The following is a 21,550-nucleotide window of genomic DNA, read 5'->3' as shown; positions in this document are numbered from 1 at the left end:
CGTTTAATCAACACAACGTCACTATTCTATATCTTTAACCTTACTGATAGACAAATCAGTATGGCCCAAAAGGGAGCTGATTATACAATCCTGAGCATTGAGAAACTTGAGAGATTACCAGTGACAATGTCAGAACGACCTGTCAGTGAATGGATAATACATGGAATAATAAATATTCCAATTTCAACCTTCAGGTTTCAATACTGCCAAAAATATATACAGGCTGGCATGTACGAGAAATTGGGAAAAGGGTACATAAAAACAACATGGAACCTGCCCTATTCACATGCATGTGTCAGTAATAAAGGACAGAAAGTGTTTCTTAGTGGCAATAATTGTGCAATGTCACTAAGCGGTACACTTCTGTGTAACGGAATTAGTTTGCACGGAGCCTGTGAAGGGAACTCAAATAACCTTTCATGTCACCAGCAAGGCGCACCTGCAACAGAGATAGAACCATTCTTTCAAAGACTCTATAATGGGAGTTACATTCTAATTGTAGATCACAGATGTTGTAGTCTTATGCCCGGGACTCCTTATCTCGTAACTACGACTGCGAAGGTCAAGTGCTGTGGACACTCATTGTTCCCCAGCTCCTTTCCAGACAGGGAGGCAAGGGCATGGCCCAACTTGAAAATTACTTCTAGTCGAATAGATACTTTAAGCAGAATGAAAACAGTGCTTCTTCAGACGCCGACCAGGCTCACGTCATCAAAAGAAACATATGATCTCCAAGTCGCAAGGACGACTGCAGAGATATATTCATTGTTATCAACTAATTCCCCCATACATTTCGCAGAAATCCTGAATGAAATCTTAAATATTTCTGATACCAGTGGGGTCTCACAAGTATTTAAGACAGTATTTTCGATGGCATTAACACCATTCAAAGCCATACTGGGTATTTTTCCAGATTTCGTCCATTCGATTTTTGGCGGACTTCCCCTCATTTTAGGACTGAATGCAGGAATCCTATTCCTAGTCCTCATTTTTCGTTATGGCAAACCATGTCACAGACAAAACACCTGCGACAAGGGAAGAAACGATCCTAGCCATTGGATACCGGGACCGGATATCAAGAATCCTGGGACTATCCTGGCTTAGAGACCTGAACATGACTTGGTTTCTATCATTTCGACCAATGTGGCAACGATGTGTTTTACCTGTATTAAGGTGCCTGCTATGCGGAGAAGAATGCGTGTTAGACACCTGTCTGACGCTTAAATCGGATGCGCCAATGGATGCAGAAACATTGTTAAGTCCGATCAAGGCTCATGCTTTGTGCTGCCCTCAAAGGCTACCAATCCTGATGACGGCATTCGTGGAAGCTTCACCACTACGATTAAGGGGTAGTGAAGTACAAGATGAAAGCAGCATCGATCAGGTACGACCTTCTGTCAGCAATCCAAATCAGAATGTCAATGGAGACAATCATGCGCACGAATGCATGGTTACACCTATTTCCGAGTTAGTGGAACTCTCCCAGGAAGCTGTTGACAACTTTTTCGAAAGCCTAAATGATATGATGTTCTCACCAGAGCAGAAATAGAGACTTTTGAACAAACTCGTACACGGCGTTCCCTGAATTTGGCCTTCAACTTTAATAATAAAGTCACATGAACAATTTTCCCTCCAGTTCACGGACAGCAATTTTTTCAGCAGCCCCAAAATATTTTTGCATATTTTTCGGGACACTATCTTCTGCTTAAAGTGAGAACTATTCTTAGAGAACTAAAATTTCTAATTTTAGACAGCTTATAGACATTAGCTGCCTGCTGGTATGTTCATTGTATTATATTCTGTGATGAAGTGGTCTCGAACTTTTTTCTGTATTAAGAGCCATTTCATGTGTAAATTTCATATACCAAATAGCATTAATGTATACAAATGCGTTATTACTTTAGCATTATTCTACAGCTTGAGTGCATACTATACATATGACTGCATTTCTTCCGTATATTTGAAAATTTCAAAATGCATATATGTATTTTGGGGTGGTAAGGTATACACAATACTCTATAAATATATTGTACTATGTTTTACTATGCATAGATTAGTAAATATTACCATAGTTAGCGTGGAGTGGGTGTGATGTATTCCTATAGGTTCTGAATCGACCCCCCTATTCCTGACCCTATTCTGGTTAACAAACCAACAAGTTAACTAGCAGTCAGCCCATGAGGCAGCAAACCCCCATGATGCAGATACCGTTATCTGACGAAGCCACACTACGGCACGGGAACGTGTTATCTGATTAGGTCATAACGCTTGCGATCTAATTAGACAAGCGATATTCCTCCAGCCCCTGATAAGGCATACGGAGTTCTCATAACAAATCAAACCTATGACAACCTGGGAAAAACCCCTGCGGCCATTGTTTTGATTTCACCAAGAACTTCAGCAAAAGAATGTGCTAACGACCTGGTCGTATGACATCCTTATTGACGTATCTATGTCCATCCTTACGTCAATCTCGGCACCTTAAAGGTATAAATATTACCGATATTGCCCTATGCAAACACACGCGGTGGTGACGAGACAGAGCAGCCATACTTGCCGAAGCCCAGAGCAGAGCAGACCCCGCTGGCGCAGCCCCGCCTTCCTGACGCGCTGAGAACGAGACGCGCTGCTTTCTCCTGCCGAGAAATCCAGCACCGGCGTTTCCGGGTAGCCCTCGCAGGCAGCCTGGAATATCGAGACCAGAGACGAGAGATACCATCCCTCATTCATCCTAACTTCCAGGTACAGAACTGAATAACCCCTCACAGAGAATTCTTTAGTCAGTCACTTGGCAAAACAAAATTAACTTAAACTGTAACTTTCTATTCCCGCCCACGTATTAGGCTTAGGTCAGGTACACGGGGTAGGCGTATCTAGAAACACCAGTTGAGTACGTTTAGTCAAATGTATATGTGTATGTAATATATTTTATTCATTTTAAACCTTCATATGGCTTAGAAACCATATCAATGTTTTTACAGTATTATTTTATACTTCTGCTTTTAATGTATGCACTTTACTTAACGATAAGTATTGCAATAATATCGATCCATTTCTCTTGTACGAGAAAAGAGACTGATCAATAAATAACATCTTTTATTGAACACGCCCGTCTCTTCCTTTTCTCTACAATCTGATGAGACTAAGAATGCACGTACTGACTGAGTAAAATAAATTGCCTTTTGTCTTTTGTTCACACGACTCTCGAGATACACTCTTGATTAGGGGAGAGCAAAGTTGTCATGTTCTATGGTTGTTAGAAACTAAATCCCTTCTTGTCTAATCAGGGAAGTTAATTCCTTCCTGAACCTTCGAGAAAGTTTCTAGTGAACTCTGAGCTAGCTGGCAAACCCAAAACTTTAAGTCTAATATCGACAGTAGTAGACCTAGTTAACGTCTGGTCTAGGCCTTTACTATTGAAGGTATTATTCCAATGCGCAGAGCCTATTGGGATAATAGGAACTACACTACATAACTAGAGTGGCAGTGATTCTGATGGCAAGGTGAAGGGGTTGTGCCTCCCAAGGAATTTTCACTCTATAATGGGTCCTGTTCAACTCTAGAACATGGTGTTTGTCTCGGTCATAAAACTGAGATTAGATGTCAACTATCCTAGTTCCATGGTTAAGATGTACCAGTCTGACCAGGTCATGTGGGAGTGGGTACTTACTGGACAATATGCCTGGTAGATTTTGATATTTAGCAGTGGTGTTTCAAAGTTAAAGACTATTACATTATTTTTGGATACCAGAGTTCATGTCCTAAACTTGTCACTCAAAATTTGCAATAGCGAGCAGTCATGGCTCACTCCAGGAAGTGATAAAGGGATTAGAATTTAAATATAGTATGGAGAGTAATCACACTCATAAACTCAATCTCCAGCTAAGTTATCTTTTAACATGGCCTGCTTCAGAGAGGTGGATTTCACTTGAAACTCCAAAAACCTGATATGTGACTCATAGTTCCGCTGCTCCACAAAATATATCTTCTGATGTCTCTGCATACACAACCTGCCTTCACACATGCAGTGTTTCTCCAAAGGCACAAATTTCATGTGAAGCGGTAATGGAGAATTGGCCACCATACTTTGCTTACACAGCGATGACTGGGGACCATATCTATGAGGTCCAGGGAAAGGGACTCCCCTTCCCTGTGCCTTGCAATGCCAGGCCATAGATGTGAGGCATGGACCAGTGGGGCCACATCTCATTCTGCAGCACACATAGATAGAGGAATATGTCTCTCAGGATCATTTTTGCGCAGGAAGGTGCCCCTTCCTACATAAAAACAATCCTGCATCCGAGGTGCAAGGGGTCCTGTGTTGGTGCTAGACAGTCAAAACGGCACCAGCGCACTGGAAAAAGCAGGAATGTGCTGTATCCATTTAAATATAGTGCATTCCTGTCCTTTCCCTCTTACGCAGTAAAGTACAGCACAGCAAGATGACTTGCTGCGCTGTACTGCGTGACAATGTCATAAATATGCCCCCTAGTTCTAGCCAATACCATTGCATCTCAGCGAGATAAAATTAAAGGTGATGGATGGAATGCTTGGATTTTTTCTCACTTGACTATAAAGACAGTGACCAATCAAATTCAGATAAGTCAGACTTAAAAAGTACGAGATGTCTTACCGAGATTTTTCATGTGTATTTAACTGCTTTCGCAATAGATTGTTATGGCTGCCAAAACCCTGTTCTTTTGATGGAGACCCGATGCGGGAAAAGGTTCTGCTGAGGGAAGCCACAGAGTTCCTCCGTTAAAAGATTTACTAGGAGAGAAAATATCTCAGGAACAAAGCTCAGTGTAGCCTTTAGTTGCTACAGGGGCACCAGTCACTATTGGAACTGAAGGGATCCCAAACTCTGAATTTAAGTGTTAGACCTCCTCAGTGAGGTAGTGAGTCACCACTTGTGACAAGTAACTCGTAAAAGTCTAGGCTTATAAATAATATATCATGATTAAAATATGCAGCACAGTCTCACAAAACTCCTTTGCAAACTGGTGACTGTCAGCGGGTATCACAAATGCATGAGAAATATGTGTGAAGGATGACTGCTCCCATAGTACCTGAAGTACAAAAGCATTGGGGAGGGAGAGGCTCCCAGGAGTCTCTGCTACTCACTGGGTGAAAGGATCTCTCTCAGATTTGTGTGACACAGTTCACATCAATAGCAACAAGAGAGAAGAATGCCCACTCAAGTCTACTGACAACAATTGTGTGGGGAAGCATTGGGAAAAAGTTGAAGGCTACTTAGAGGCCCCCACTACTAAGGAATTAAGATAATATGTCCAACCCAGTGGATCTTGGATAATATGTTTCAACAAGGTGTATGCTAACACGGGTACAATTTTAAATAAGCCTACAATTGTTTTTAATTTTCCAATTTTGCATTCATCAGTGTTGTATCATTTTTGCCCAATGACAGACTGGCTCAAGAAAAAAATGTGTGGCTAAGAGGTATTTTCTGCTTAAATCAGTCTCCTGCCAAGATCCGTGTGACATTTTTTATGCAAGGCATGCCCTAGTCTGACAATTTCCCAGAAAATGCAGGCAAACCACATTTAGATGTATTTTCCGAGAAAGTTCACAAAAATTATTAAGTGATTTGACACACTGATGAATAGATTCAGTCCTTAGTTCACGCGTAAGCTTTTACCAACTTTAGGTGTTTTTGCAGGTACAAGTGAAATGATACAGTTTAAAGGGTACAAGGGATGAGCCTCCTATGAGATTGAGAAGTCTAGTTTAAAACAGGCTCAGAAGGGGAAAACTGAGAATGTTGGTGATCACCTAAATGAAAAATCCATATTGTGTATTTTTAATTCTCAGCAGAGGACTCCTAACTTGAGTGGGGCAGATCCATGCAGGGACCATAATACCCACACAAATGCAAAAGCTGTTGATGCAAACCCTCTGTGAAGAGAACCCCGATATTAATAATGTTTATGAAAAGAAAGAGAGAACTAAGAATAATGAATATAACCCACAGAAGCTCAAAACATATGTTTACAAAATAGAAGGTAAAAATGCACATTATGCTCTATATCTACAGTCAGGTGTCTTGAATATTTAGATGGCTTAAGCAGAGAAGAATCTGAAAGGAATATATTGCGAAATGTAAACAGAAGCTCAGGTATTGAGGATCATTATTGTATCACTAAAAGTATGTGGGGATATCAGTGATCCGGAAATTCCTCTGGGCATTCCATGATGTAACACTAGAGGATGAAAAGAGGCAGTTTGGACAGATAGTGCGCATGAGGAAGTGTGTCATCTAGTGTACTGCCCACGAAAGCACAACTTTATATGCCATTTTACCACATTTTCTGTCACGCTAACCTTTAACATGCATATTTTACTCAAAATAATTCAGGTAGCTGATTGCTACTCTCATGGTAAAGTGACAACCCATCTCAAGTTTATGTTACCATATCCACAAGTACATAGATGAAGGCTGACAGGTGCCTGGATAAATCACATTTGTGTACAGGACCAAAGTTACACATATTTATTGTGTGGGAAAGATTAATTGGGGGTGAATGGTACTCCACCACAATGCTAGTAATAAGGTCACTATCTTATTAGTTCAACTTTAAGGTTTGAGTACTATAAACCTGATCTCAAACCCTCGTGGCTATGACAAGGAGAAGACAGTCTTAACTTTCAAAAACGTGTCAAGCATTTAGAAATAACAACACAGTTAAAAAGTCTAAAACACAGCATAGTAAAAATTCCACTCAACATTAGAAAAATGGAGTAGGATTTAATGAACAAAAGTAACCCAAAATGAGGAAAATCGTAAAAGGAGAACCAGAAATAAGAATGTTTAAAAGTTTGAGTAAAATTAGAGACAAAAGGAGACAAGTGACTAAGATAGTCAAATGCTGTATGCAGACCTGGACCTAGGCATGATTTTAGGCTCACCGCGATAGAGCACATGTCAGATACATCAAACAGGTTCGACCCAGACGGAGGAGATTTACCTTGGGACTTAGGGGCAGATTTACTAGTGTTCCATGCAAAACAATGCAGCAAGACAACTTGTTGGGCTGCATTGCATGACAGGAAGAAATAAGAAATGTGCCAAGAATCCTAAGATATAGCACATTTCTGCCCTCTTGCTGCACTGACACACTGTATGCTGCTTAGCCTCAAAGCAGGCCCTTTTGCTCCATGGTGATAGGGTGCCTCCGGTATGAGCAGGATTGTTTTTGTGAAGGAAGGCATGCATTCCTTCACAAAAACAATCTTTAAAGGCATATTATTTTGTCTATGTCTGCTGAAGAATGCAGATATTTCTCCTCGTAACCACTGGGTCTGGGAGGCACAATATTTTGATGCAATCAATTGTTTACTGATCTTAGTAATTCTGGGATTCTGTAAAAAAAAATGAGTGGATGTATGGGAACGTCCATACTACACCCATGATTGCCTTGCTGCCACAAGGTAACACAAGGCAGTGCTCTGCGACGCCTTGCAATATTTTGGATGCACTAAATTATGCAGAGCCACACAAAGTGGCTTTGTGTGGCATAGTAAGCCCCACTAAATATCTTACAATGTTTTGAGATGACTTGCATTACACAAAGGGGGAAAACCTCAGAGCAGGAAAACTCACACTCAGGTAGGTCCTCTCACTAGTCAAAAACGTTTGCGCCTTTGCCCGATCAAGATTTTTGCCATTGGACTTAGTCTCTTTTTCAGAGATTGGAATCTTCCAGTGGGGCTGTATCCAAAGAGTACTCCACAAAACCCAATTGTCGGAAAGGTCCTGCTGAACATGATTTGCTGCTTGAAAGAAGCTCTAAGTGTGTGAAACCAGTTTCTTAACCTCATCAGCAACGCACCTTGGATGGATCGGCTTGGCAGTATTGTCCTGGTCTGGAGGTCTTCATGCCGAAAATGCTTCTAAGTCCATGGTTTTCAGGGATGCTAGTAGTCCAGTTGGACAGAGCCAAGGCTCACCGGACTTTAGTAACAGTACTTGTATGTCAAGACCAGCAGAGTCCAGGTCAAGTTCCGATGGTACTGGTGGGATGGGCTCTTCAGAAAGGTTTCTTGTAGCTTACACAACAGGTCATCCAACTGACCATTTGAGACCTCTTCTTTGTTCTGGGTACAAGTGGGGGCAGGTCAGTCCTTCAGCTTTCTCATAGTAAAGCTCTCATTCCGTTCTTCTGGAGATCCAGTTGTGTTCTCACCCAGGTGTCCTGGGGTGCCACATTTATACCTAGCACAAACCTGTGGGTCGGGATGACTTCTGCCAATCCCTAACCAATAGAGTAAATATTTACAGGAGTACCCCATCCAATTTTGCAGTAGTTATGTATGCCCTACTGCAAACAACCCCACAGTGCCCCTCACTCACTAAATGCAAGACGGAGAAACCCTTCTCCCCTTGTACAGAGTGTGTGTACAGCCTAGAGGTGTGATCAGGGTAATGAGCAGCCCCGTCCTCATTGGGCATTTCAAACCATTTCTGGGGGCAGTTTTAACCTCACTGAGTTTAGTGCCTGCCTGGCTCATAGAGCAAAAGGGCTCTTGTTGCTGTCATCGGACATCCTCTAGTGACAGAGCGAATCCTTTTGAATTAGATTAAGTTCCTGTGCACTGCCCAACTGCTCTTCCTGCCAATGTCTCATCTCTGGAAGCAGTTTTCATATCTCATCAAGGCCATTCACCCGAGGGGTGACAGTTGGAGGCTAATACGAATCAGCCTTCGGGAGCATCAGGCAGGAAAAAGGTAACTTTCTAAATATCCCTTTTCTTTCATCTTTATTAATAATTCTAGCTGGTCTCTAACCTGAGATAGCCGAATTAATATTAAATACTGCTTCCCAGTGTTTCTCTATGGGCCAGACAGCCTTCCTACAGTGAAAATAGCTTTTGTGAGCCAGTCGCTGTAAGGCCGTATTAATTTTACCTTTGTACTTTTAACGGCAATGCATCCTGCCTTGTGGGCTGCAAAGCTTATATAGGGGCAACATTAATATTTAAAGTGTAACTTTGATAGCTGGGGCTTCAGAATTTAAAACTGCTGCAGCTAGGCTACAGTGGTAGGCTTGGAGTAAAATGTGTCTGGTCACACTAATGCAGGGGTCTCCAACCTTTTCTGTAGTGAGAGCTACTTCTGATCAGTGAAAATCGTCGTGAGCTACTAAAGGCGAAGCAACGCGCACACTTTTTCAAGGGACCCCCCTTACCCAGCTTCATTGACTTTAAGTCTAATGTCTTTGGAACCCATACTGTGGTTTGAACAAAATACTTAGAGTTCCCTAGAATATATGTTCATGTGGCACATTTTACTCTAGGGCACATGAAACTCTTAAAAAAAGTCTGCTTTATTTCAATGATTCCATAGTACTCATTCCATCTTTGATTAATAAAACATTACAAGTCACCCTCACACTCAAGTAGTACACCCTCCAGTTGAGCCACAAACAAAGCAGAGAGTGTTGGAGGGGAAAGGAAAACACCTGGATGCTGTTATGAACTGAGACAAAAGCTCTTCCAGGATTGGACTCGGCAGCTGAGTATGGGGTTCTGACCCCTGGAATGGGAGGATGGAGGCTGGTACTGAAGTTGTCTCAGTATTTCCATATTGAGTTTCATGTGCTTTTAAAAACAATACCTTGGAGTACAACACTTATTGAACAGCAGGAGAAACAGGGTGTTCCATGTACCTCACATGCACAGCCTCATGTGTGCCTGCTCCCTGCATCTCACATGCGATATCATAGGTTTGTTCCCCATATCCTACATGTAGTCCTGTTTGCTCCCTGCTCCCCACACGCAAAGCATCATGCCAGCTTGTCCTTGTACTTCAAATGCACAGCCTCATGTATGCCTCCCCGCTTTGCACATGTACAGCCTCTGTACCTGCACCTCACATTCACTGTCATGTAACTTTTTTCCCTGCACCTCACATGCAGTGATCATCTCTGCTTGTCATCATCATGTGTGCCAGCCCCTCAAGTGCAGCTTCTTAATTGCCCCCTTCCCTGTGCCCCACATTTGCAGTATCTGTGTGTTCCCTACACCACACATAGGCTCGTGTTTATCTGTCCCTTCACCTCACATACAGATCTCTCGCTCTCTGCTGCACTTCAAATATTCAGCCATCATGTCACTGAGGGTTGGTGACAAAATGGCAAAAATATATGTAACTACTCTATTTTAATCATTTCAATGTGGCGGGCGGTGACAAGGAATTTTTTGCACTGGATACCACCTGACCTTGCTACGCCACTGGTGGGGGGGGGGTCTATAAAAGGGGAGTGGCCTATGTAATTATAGGCATGACTTAAAACGTTAACTAAATTTCTGGGATTTCCATAGTGAGCCATCAAAGTGGCATGCTGGTGTCTGTCTGAGCGTTCTGTTATTGTATCCAGACATTTAAAACAACACTGGCATACACCTAAAACCACTTGTCAAATAAGAATTCCCTATTGGGTATAACCTTAGTATATTTCACCACTTCCTAAGCGTTCACTCCATTCATACAGGAACAAGGTGGAAAAGTTATTTAAAAAAACACAGTTTATTAGGTCACAAAATATGTTAAAAATACTGATCTCCTCTTGACATCAGATATACTGAAATAGAAAACACAATTCTACACAAATAAAAATCGTTACAATACATAAGTGGGAAACAAGACGCCACTGGAATTGATGGATCCAATTAGCATGAGATAAGTACACTAGTGGTATATATCATGTTCTACTCTGGTATACAGTTTTATGCCCATGCCAGAGTTATTATCACTAGACACTTTGAGCACTTAAACTCAAACACAGAGGGGCATCGACGCGTTTCGGTGGGCACAATGTTTGGGGGCTAGCACCTTCTTCAGGACGCAATAGTAGAATGCCACACGTAATTAAAATATTTGAAATGCAAGAAAAAAAGATCCTAGAAAGGCAGTTTTCCAGCCTTAATTCCTAAATACAACAATAACTAATAAACATTTCCTATTTATTTAATTAACCGCATCGCTGCTTGGGAGATTCTCCTGCTGTGCTGGACAGCAATAAAAACGGGTGTGGTCATGACGAGCTCAGCTCGTCATGAGCACAGGAGCACTGTACTGCATGACGAGCTGAGCTCGTCATGAGCATGGAAGGGGTTAAAAAACCTTTCCTGAATGCTCCATGTCAACATATCTCTTTTACGCCATTCATACTAATCCAACATTGTGGTCAAACCCTCCCAGTATTATCACGGTATATACCAGGGACTTTTTCTTGGCAGACCAACAAGAATAATACAAAGATAAACAATATGCATTTGCATGTTTGGCATATATGTATACTATACAATGTCCATCCAAGGGGAGCCCTTCATCCCACATAAAAAATAGCTAGCAAGACTGATCATGTAATGGGCTGATAGTTACCTCATACATAAAAAACGGCCACTTCCTGTGAGTCCGTATGTCTTATATCGCAAAGGCGATTATCTTATTCTAGATGAAGAAAAAGATGGGTAACCCAATAAGTTATCTCAAATAATTTTCAGCAATACCTATTATCTCATATATAGGTTTGCTGCAACATACCTTATTATCGTTTGTAGTCCTGATCTGACGTTTCATTAAAAGCCACTCAGAACTTCAGCCTAGTGAAGGTCTCCGAACTTCGTATATTCTATAAATATAATTGTCAGATCCTAATATTAGTACTGTGTACACCGCCACAATCTATCTCTTATCTAGAGCGAAATATACATTTAAATGTATCCAATACGTTTAAGTTCTCACGATCCAGGGGGCAACTCAGATCGTCATCATGCTATCTTTATTATTGCATATAGGGTGCCCCCTTAATATTTTTACTATAACACAGGGAGACTCATGCATAAGGTATAAATAGGTCTCCATGGGGCTCACTTGTGTCCACATGAAGCTACACATTGAGCTATCTTCCACAGCCATGTTTATTGGCTCTGTCCTTATGAGATCTCGTTACTCATACAAAGTGACATCTCCTTCAAAAGTACGCAATATGGCACCATCTAGATTATAAATATTGCCAAATAACCCAAAATGCGCCAATGTACCTTTGTATGAAACCTTTTGGGTGCTTTAAAGTCTGCTTCACATGATGTTGGGCTACCTTGTAGTCCCTCCGTCACAGCCGACACCGTTCTACCAACAGACAAAAAAACACACATAGAGTTGGCACATGTATATATCGCCAAACTCTGTTGCGCTGTCACTGAACGCACACATGTGCAATGTCGTCACAAATCTTACCTAGAAGTCTTAAGTACGGACACTCCAATCGAGCTCACGTTCCGGAATGTATCATCAAACTTCCCGTATTCTGCCTCCTCTCTTATATATTCTCTCAACAAGTTCTAATGAGGTTTGTTGCCTCTTCCGGTAAGACGCTCTCTCTACTTCCAGTAGTTAAAGCAACTAGAGCGCTAGATCTAGAGCGAGGTAGAGGGTATTTTAGAAAAAAGACTACGCATATATAACTGTTTCTTAATCAACGCATGTTGAGGAGTTCTACATACCCGTTTATTTTTACATAGCCGTTTGCGGTTTGTATAGCAAAAAAAAGTGCCATTATTGGTTATTGAGTTTCGAAAACTTCTTAATAGTAAAGACAGATTTTTATAATGTTTCTAAAAAGGAACAGCCTCACACCGGGAGACTGTTATTGATCAACTTTTATTATTTATCACTTACCCATTAGACTGACTGCAGGATCACCTTTCCAACCCACAGGTGTACAGTATATGCAGCTATGATACTCTTCTGGGTAGATGAATAAATAAACGGAAGATTCTACGCCAGATAGGGTATTCATATCATCGCTTTCATGCCGTATCATGCATATGCATATAGTTGTACATATGATATATTTGCAATGTAGGTTTTTCAGATCAAAACAATGAAGTGCATTCTATATCCAGAATAGTATACTAGATACACTCATAATACATAATATCATATCATAGTGCATAAGTTGACACAAATGTAATGAATATATATATATAGTGTTATCCATATTCCATATAATGGCTAAACAACAGTGGGATCAAACATCATAACAGCTTTCTAAATGTTAAAAGACTAGTAATACTGTATATATTTATTTCAGGTTGCACAACACAGTGATTTACTACTAGAGATCCTTACATCGATCTTAGCAGACGTTCCCACTCCTCTTTCGAGTTTAGCGCATCTCTAACAGTGTTCAAAAAAGATAAGTACCATTGCTCGCGCATTTTTCTCTTAGAGAGCATGTCACCTCCTCTTTTCCCTATTCTTATTTTCTCCAGAATAAACCAAGTGAAATCACTTTCACTATGGTTAGCCTCCAAAAAATGTGTCACTAATGGTGCTGTGATCTTTTTAGTCCTTATTGCAGACCTATGTTCTTGTAGCCTAACACGTACCTCCCTGCCTGTCTCTCCAACATATCCAAGGCCGCAAGGGCATTTAAGGAAGTAGATGACATTCTTACTTTTGCAATTATTCATAGTCCTACACTTTATTGTTTTACCATTATGGGTTGTCTCCGATTTTTGCACGCACTGCGCACAGACATTGCACGTGCTGCATTTGAAATTGCCCATTACCAATGTGTTGTTCATAGTTCTCTGGATTGCTTGGTTTTCTTCCCTATACGTGTGTACCAATAAATCACATAGGTTCTTGTTCTTTTTTAATGCAAATAAGGGTTTCTCCAGAGAGATATTCTCATCGTGATTAAGAATGTGCCAGTTTTTGTTGACAACATTCTTTATTTGGTTGCTGATGGTGGAGAATTTACTAACGAAGACAATCTTATTGAGGGGTTCCTTTTCTTTTTTGGATTTATTGATTAAGGCATCCCGATCATAAAATCTGGCTCTTTTTAATGATTGTGTTAACAGTTTTTTGGGGTATCCCCTATCTCTAAGTATTTTCTTTAGGATTTCTGAATGTTTGTAAAAATCCTCCAACTCCAAGCAATTCCCCCTAAGTCGCAGAAATTGGCTAAAAGCTATGCTCTTTTTCTGCGACTTAGGATGAAAGCTGGAGAAATGGAGCAGTGTATTTTTAGCCGACGGCTTAATGAACAGTTCCACCTCCAAATGTCCACTCACCTCCTTGATTGTGATATCTAAAAAATCAACCTTTACACTACTCCAGAATTATGTAAATTTGAGGTTGGGGTCGCCCAAATTGAGCCATAACAAAAATTATTTTAGTAACTCGACAGACCCTTCCCAAATAAAGAAAATGTCGTCAATGTAGCGGTACCAGCCCGCTACATTTTCGAAGGAAGGGGCAGCCTCATTGTATATGTGTTTGCCCTCAAATTGGCCCACATAAAGGCAAGCCAGACTGGGGGCACATGTGGCCCCCATGCTGGTCCCCTTCAGCTGTTCAAAATATTCATCCTTGAAAAGGAAGATATTATTTGTCAGAATCATTTTAACACATCTCACAATAAAGTCCTTATTAGCCCCTCCAAGGTCCTGAGTCTCTAAGATATCTCTAATGACACAACCAGTGTCTTCCTGAGGGATGTTTGTATAGAGAGACTCAGGGGGTCATTATGATGACGGGCGGACTTTGTCCGCCCGTCACCATAGTGGGGAATGGGACCGCCCGCCATAAGGGCGGGGGTCCCGGGGGTGAGATTAGGATGAGCCCGCCACAGTGGCGGGCACATCCTGTATTTACAGCATTGTGGCGGGCGGTGCTCTCTGCACCGCCCGCCACACTGCTGAAAATGCTTTTCACCATTTGCATAATGAAAGCGCAGGCACAGCGCAGTGCCTGCCGCTTTCATTATGCAAATGCAGGGGGGTACCACAGGTACCCCCCGTGTGCACCCCCCTACTGTCCTTCACTCTGGGGGCCCGCAGGGGGCCCCCAGAGTGAAGACCGCCTGCCTTTCCGTGGCGGCATTGCCGCCACGGAAAGGCTTGCCTCACAGCCCATTGTAATATGGCGGGCGGTGTCTTACAGACACCGCCACCATGTTACAGGTTTTCCGCCCCGGCCGCAAGGCGACCGGGCGGAAAACAGGCGGGCGGTGTTTTTCACCGCCACCTTCCCCTCCGCCATCCTAATCTGGCGGAGGGGATTTGGGCTTGCGATGTCGGGCGGTTTGCCTCCGCCAGGCCGGCGGTGGCCACCGCCAGCCTGGCGGAGGCAAACCGCCCGACATCGTAATGGACCCCTCAATGTCTAGTGTAACCAAACACTGAGTCTCTCTATTAAAATCCTTGCCTTCGATCAGGGAAATCATATGGGAAGAGTCTCTAACATAGGATTTCATGTTGCACACCAAGGGTTTTAGAAAGTGGTCAACATATTTGCTCATAGGTTCAAGGAGCGAATTGATACTGCTCACAATCGGGCGCATTGGGGGATCATCATACTGTTAATGGACCTTAGGAAGGCCATAAATGGCCGGGGTTCTTGGTTCAGCATTTGTTAGGTATTTGAACTCATCCTCACAGACCCACCCTTGTTCTTTGGGCTCTAATAAAAGTGTTGAACAGTCTTTAGAAATCTTTTTGAGACTACTTTCCTTGGTCCTGACATAATGTGCATCTACATTCAGGAGTTTATACATTCTTTCTTCGTAATCAGAGGTATTGAAAACTACAACCCCGCCCCCCTTATCTGCTGGCTTGATAGTAAGAGACCTATCATCTTTCAGGGAGTTAAGGGCTACTCTTTCTTCCCTTCTGATGTTGAATAGATTACATTTTTTGTTATTGTCTAGGATCCTATTAATACCACTTTCAACTGCCATTTCAAAGGCCTCAATGTTTTTTCCAACCATACCCAAGGAAGGCTTAAACGTGGATTTCGGTTTGAGACCTGATAGGTTTTTGCGTTCCCTTGATTCCCTATCCTCAAAAAACCTTCTGAGCCTAACTTTCCTGAAGAAGGAACGCATATCTTTCTCTAATTGGAAGGAATCTATGCCTGTAGAAGGCACAAAACTAAGCCCGCTACTAAGGACACTTATTTCTATTGGATTAAGGGATCTAGAGGAGAAATTTATGACTGGTACTCTATCGGACGCCAGTACCGTTTGCTCTTCGTTTTCATATATTCTTGCTGAGGTGGAGGGCCGCGGTTGAATTGGCCCCTCCCTGTGTTCCCATTGTACCGTTGCCCCCTCCTCGGGCGTGATTCTAAAAAATGCCCCTGATCCCTGAAGTGGTTCCTACCTTCACTTTCTTCTCTTTGTGCTCCTTCATCTTCACTGCTTGACCCAGATGTTTCTGAGAAGGTTATTTGTTTTCTGCTTCCCCTATTAAAATTCTGTTTATTCTGTGGTCTCCGCCAATTGGGGTCACTACGCTGTTGGTAATAGTTCTCTTTCAGAAAAGGGTAAACCTTTTCTTCCGAGAACCTCTCGATATCCTTCCTCAGTTTATTAGTTTTCTTATTCCATAGATACTCGCTATATCCTTCTACATCTCTATTGATGTCCTCTAATTTTTTCTTTGCCTCTTCAAGGGCTGGACAGTTCTTGAGTGCAACCTCTAGTTTATCAATTGCTTCCTTTTCAATGATGATAAGTTCATGGGCAGTCTCAATTATAAGAAGCATCCAATCTCGGCTGCATCGGTTGGAAATTGCTGCCCATGTTTCAACAAACTTTTTATTTTCATAGAAGAGTCCCGGTTCATTACGGACCTGTAGTCCAATCGGTATAGTACCTGATTTCACATACTCGACTAGAAAGTCCGCATGGGCTTCTGTCCCAAATAATTTCTTTTTGAGATTGAGGAGTTTCCCCCAATTCTCCCCTTTTCCAGACACCACACTAATTTTGTTGTCGTTTTTAGTATTGATAATCCAATTTAATTGGTCGTCACTGAACCTAAAAGTTCTAAATTGATCCATTATAGACACTATCTAAGGAAAACCCTAGATACTCTCCAGCCGGCAAGGACTGTGCACAGTATCTCTAATAAAAGAGAGGGACCCTAACGTCCAAGAGGGTAGGGTACCGAACGACAACTTTCAAATAAGAATTCCCTCTTGGGTATAACCTTAGTATATTTCAACACTTCCTAACCGTTCACTCCATTCATACAGGAACAAGGTGGAAAAGATATTTAAAAAACAGAGTTTATTAGGTCACAAAATATGTTAAAAATACTGATCTCCTCTTGACATCAGATATACTAAAATAGAAAACACAATTCTACACAAATAAAAATCGTTACAATACATAAGTGGGAAACAAGACGCCAAAGGAATTGATGGATCCAATTAGCATGAGATAAGTACACTAGTGGTATATATCATGTTCTACTCTGGTATACAGCTTTATACCCATGCCAGAGTTATTACCACTAGACACTTACAGCACTTAAACTCAAACACAGAGGGGCATCGACGCGTTTCGGTGGGCACAATGTTTGGGGGCCAGCACCTTCTTCAGGACACAATAGTAGAATCCCACACACAATTAAAATATCTGAAATGCAAGAAAAAAAGATCTTAGATAGGCAGTTTTCCAGCCCTAATTCCTAAATACAACAATAACTAATAAACATTTCCTATTTATTTAATTAAAAATCCTTTCCTGAATGCTCCATGTCAACATATCTCTTTTACGCCATTCATACTAATCCAACATTGTGGTCAAACCCTCACAGTATTATCACGGTATATACCAGAGACTTTTTCTTGGCAGACCAAAAAGAATAATACAAAGATAAACAATACGCATTTGCATGTTTGGCATATATGTATACTATACAATGTCTATCCAAGGGGAGCCCTTCGTCCCATATAAAAAATAGCTAGCAAGACTGATCATGTAATGGGCTGATAGTTACCTCATACATAAAAAACGGCCACTTCCTGTGAGTCCGTATGTCTTATATCGCAAAGGCGATTATCTTATTCTAGACGAAGAAAAAGATGGGTAACCCAATAAGTTATCTCAAATAATTTTCAGCAAGACCTATTATCTCATATATAGGTTTGCTGCAACATACCTTATTATCGGTTGTAGTCCTGATCTGACGTTTCATTAAAAGCCACTCAGAACTTCAGCCTAGTGAAGGTCTCCGAACTTCGTATATTCTATAAATATAATTGTGAGACCCTAATATTAGTACTGTGTACACCGCCACAATCTATCTCTTATCTAGAGCGAAATAAACATTTAAATGTATCCAATACGTTTAAGTTCTCACGATCCAGGGAGCAACTCAGATCGTCATCATGCTATCTTTATTATTGCATATAGGGTGCCCCTTAATATTTGTACTATAACACAGGGAGACTCATGCATAAGGTATAAATAGGTCTCCATGGGGCTCACTTGTTTCTACATGAAGCTACACATTGAGCTATCCTACACAGCCATGTTTATTGGCTCTGTCCTTATGAGATCTCGTTACTCATAGTACTCATACAAAGTGACATCTCCTTCAAAAGTTCCCAATATGGCACCATCTAGATTATAAATATTGCCAAATAACCCAAAATGCGCCAATGTACCTTTTATCTAGTATGAAACCTTTTGGGTGCTTTAAAGTCTGCTTCACATGATGTTGGGCTACCTTGTAGTCCCTCCGTCACAGCCGACACCGTTCTACCAACAAACAAAAAAACACACATAGAGTTGGCACATGTATATATCGCCAAACTCTGTTGGGCTGTCACTGAACGCACGCATGTGCAATGTCGTCACAAATCTTACCTAGAAGTCTTAGGACTTAAGACTTTTAAATAGCCCAAAAGGTTTCATACTAGATAAAAGGTACATTGGCGCATTTTGGGTTATTTGGCAATATTTATAATCTAGAGGGTGCCATATTGCGTACTTTTGAAGGAGATGTCACTTTGTATGAGTAACGAGATCTCGTAAGGATAGAGCCAATAAACATGGCTGTGTAAGATAGCTCAATGTGTAGCTTCATGTGGACACAAGTGAGCCCCATGGAGACCTATTTATACCTTATGCATGATTCTCCCTGTGTTATAGTAAAAATATTAAGGGGGCACCCTATATGCAATAATAAAGATAGCATGATGACGATCTGAGTTGCCGCCTGGATCGTGAGAACTTAAACGTATTGGATACATTTAAATGTATATTTCACTCTAGATAAGAGATAGATTGTGGCGGTGTACACAGTACTAATATTAGGATCTCACAATTATATTTATAGAATATACGAAGTTCGGAGACCTTCACTAGGCTGAAGTTCTGAGTGGCTTTTAATGAAACGTCAGATCAGGACTACAACCGATAATAAGGTATGTTGCAGCAAACCTATATATGAGATATTAGGTCTTGCTGGAAATTATTTTAGATAACTTATTGGGTTACCCATCTTTTTCTTCGTCTAGAATAAGATAATCGCCTTTGCGATATAAGACATATGGACTCACAGGAAGTGGGCATTTTTTATGGATGAGGTAACTATCAGCCCATTACATGATCAGTCTTGCTAGCTATTTTTTATGTGGGATGAAGGGCTCCCCTTGGATAGACATTGTATAGTATACATATATGCCAAACATGCAAATGCATATTGTTTATCTTTGTATTATTCTTGTTGGTCTGCCAAGAAAAAGTCCCTGGTATATACCGTGATAATACTGTGAGGGTTTGACCACAATGTTGGATTAGTATGAATGGCGTAAAAGAGATATGTTGACATGTAGCTTACATGAAAGGTTTTTAATTAAATAAATAGGAAATGTTTATTAGTTATTGTTGTATTTAGGAATTAAGGCTGGAAAACTGCCTATCTAAGATCTTTTTTTTCTTGCATTTCAGATATTTTAATTGTGTGTGGGATTTCACTATTGTGTCCTGAAGAAGGTGTTGGCCCCCACACATCGTGCCCACCAAAACGCGTCGATACCCCTCTGTGTTTGAGTTTAAGTGCTGTAAGTGTCTAGTGATAATAACTCTGGCATGGGTATAAAACTGTATACCAGAGTAGAACATGATATATACCACTAGTGTACTTATCTCATGCTAATTGGATCTATCAATTCCTTTGGCGTCTTGTTTCCCACTTATGTATTGGAACGATTTTTATTTGTGTAGAATTGTGTGTTCTACTTTAGTATTTCTGATGTCAAGAGGAGATCAGTATTTTTAACATATTTTGTGACCTAATAAATTGTGTTTTTTTAAATAACTTTTCCACCTTGTTCCTGTATGAATGGAGTGAACGGTTAGGAAGTGTTGAAATATACTAAGGTTATACCCAAGAGGGAATTCTTATTTGACAAGTTGTCGTTCGGTACCCTACCCTCTTGGATGTTAGGGTCCCTCTCTTTTATTAGAGATACTGTGCACAGTCCTTGCCGGCTGGAGAGTATCTAGGGTTTTCCCTAGATAGTGTCTATAATGGATCAATTTAGAACTTTTGGGTTCAGTGACGACCAATTAAATCGGATTATCAATACTAAAAACGGCAACAAAATTAGTGTGGTGTCTGGAAAAGGGGAGAATTGGGGGAAACTCCTCAATCTCAAAAAGAAATTAATTCGGACAGAAGCCCATGTGGACTTTCTAGTCGAGTATGTGAAATCAGGTACTATACCGATTGGACTACAGGTCCGTAATGAACCGGGACTCTTCTATGAAACTAAAAAGTTTATTGAAACATGGGCAGCAATTTCCAACCGATGTAGCCGAGATTGGATGCTTCTTATAATTGAGACTGTCCATGAACTTATCATCATTGAAAAGGAAGCAATTGATAAACTAGAGGTTGAACTCAAGAACTGTCCAGCCCTTGAAGAGGCAAACAAAAAATTAGAGGACATCAATAGAGATGTAGAAGGATATAGCGAGTATCTATGGAATAAGAAAACTAATAAACTGAGGAAGGAAATCGAGAGGTTCTCTGAAGAAAAGGTTTACCCTTTTCTGAAAGAGAACTATTACCAACAGCGTAGTGACCCCAATTGGGAGAGACCACAGAATAAACAGAATTTTAATAGGGGAAGCAGAAAACAAATAACCTTCTCAGAAACATCTGGGTCAAGCAGTGAAGATGAAGGAGCACAAAGAGAAGAAAGTGAAGGTAGGAACCACTTCAGGGATCAGGGGCATTTTTTAGAATCACGCCCGAGGAGGGGGCAATGGTACAATGGGAACACAGGGAGGGGCCAATTCAACCGGGGCCCTCCACCTAGCAAGAATATATGAAAACGAAGAGCAAACGGTACTGGCGTCCGACAGAATACCAGTCATAAATTTCTCCTCTAGATCCCTTAATCCAATAGAAATAAGTGTCCTTAGTAAGGGGCTTAGTTGTGTGCCTTCTACAGGCATAGATTCCTTCCAATTAGAGAAAGATATGCGTTCCTTCTTCAGGAAAGTTAGGCTCAGAAGGTTTTTTGAGGATAGGGAATCAAGGGAACGCAAAAACCTATCAGGTCTCAAACCGAAAACCACGTTTACGCCCTCCATGGGTATGGTTGGAAAAAACATTGAGGCCTTTGAAATGGCAGTTGAAAGTGGTATTCATAGGATCCTAGACAATAACAAAAATGTAATCTATTCAACATCAGTAGGGAAGAAAG

The sequence above is a fragment of the Lissotriton helveticus genome, chromosome 3_1 (assembly GCF_964261635.1).
Source record: "Lissotriton helveticus chromosome 3_1, aLisHel1.1, whole genome shotgun sequence".
Taxonomy (NCBI): Eukaryota; Metazoa; Chordata; class Amphibia; order Caudata; family Salamandridae; genus Lissotriton; species Lissotriton helveticus.
This window is presented reverse-complemented; position numbering follows the sequence as displayed.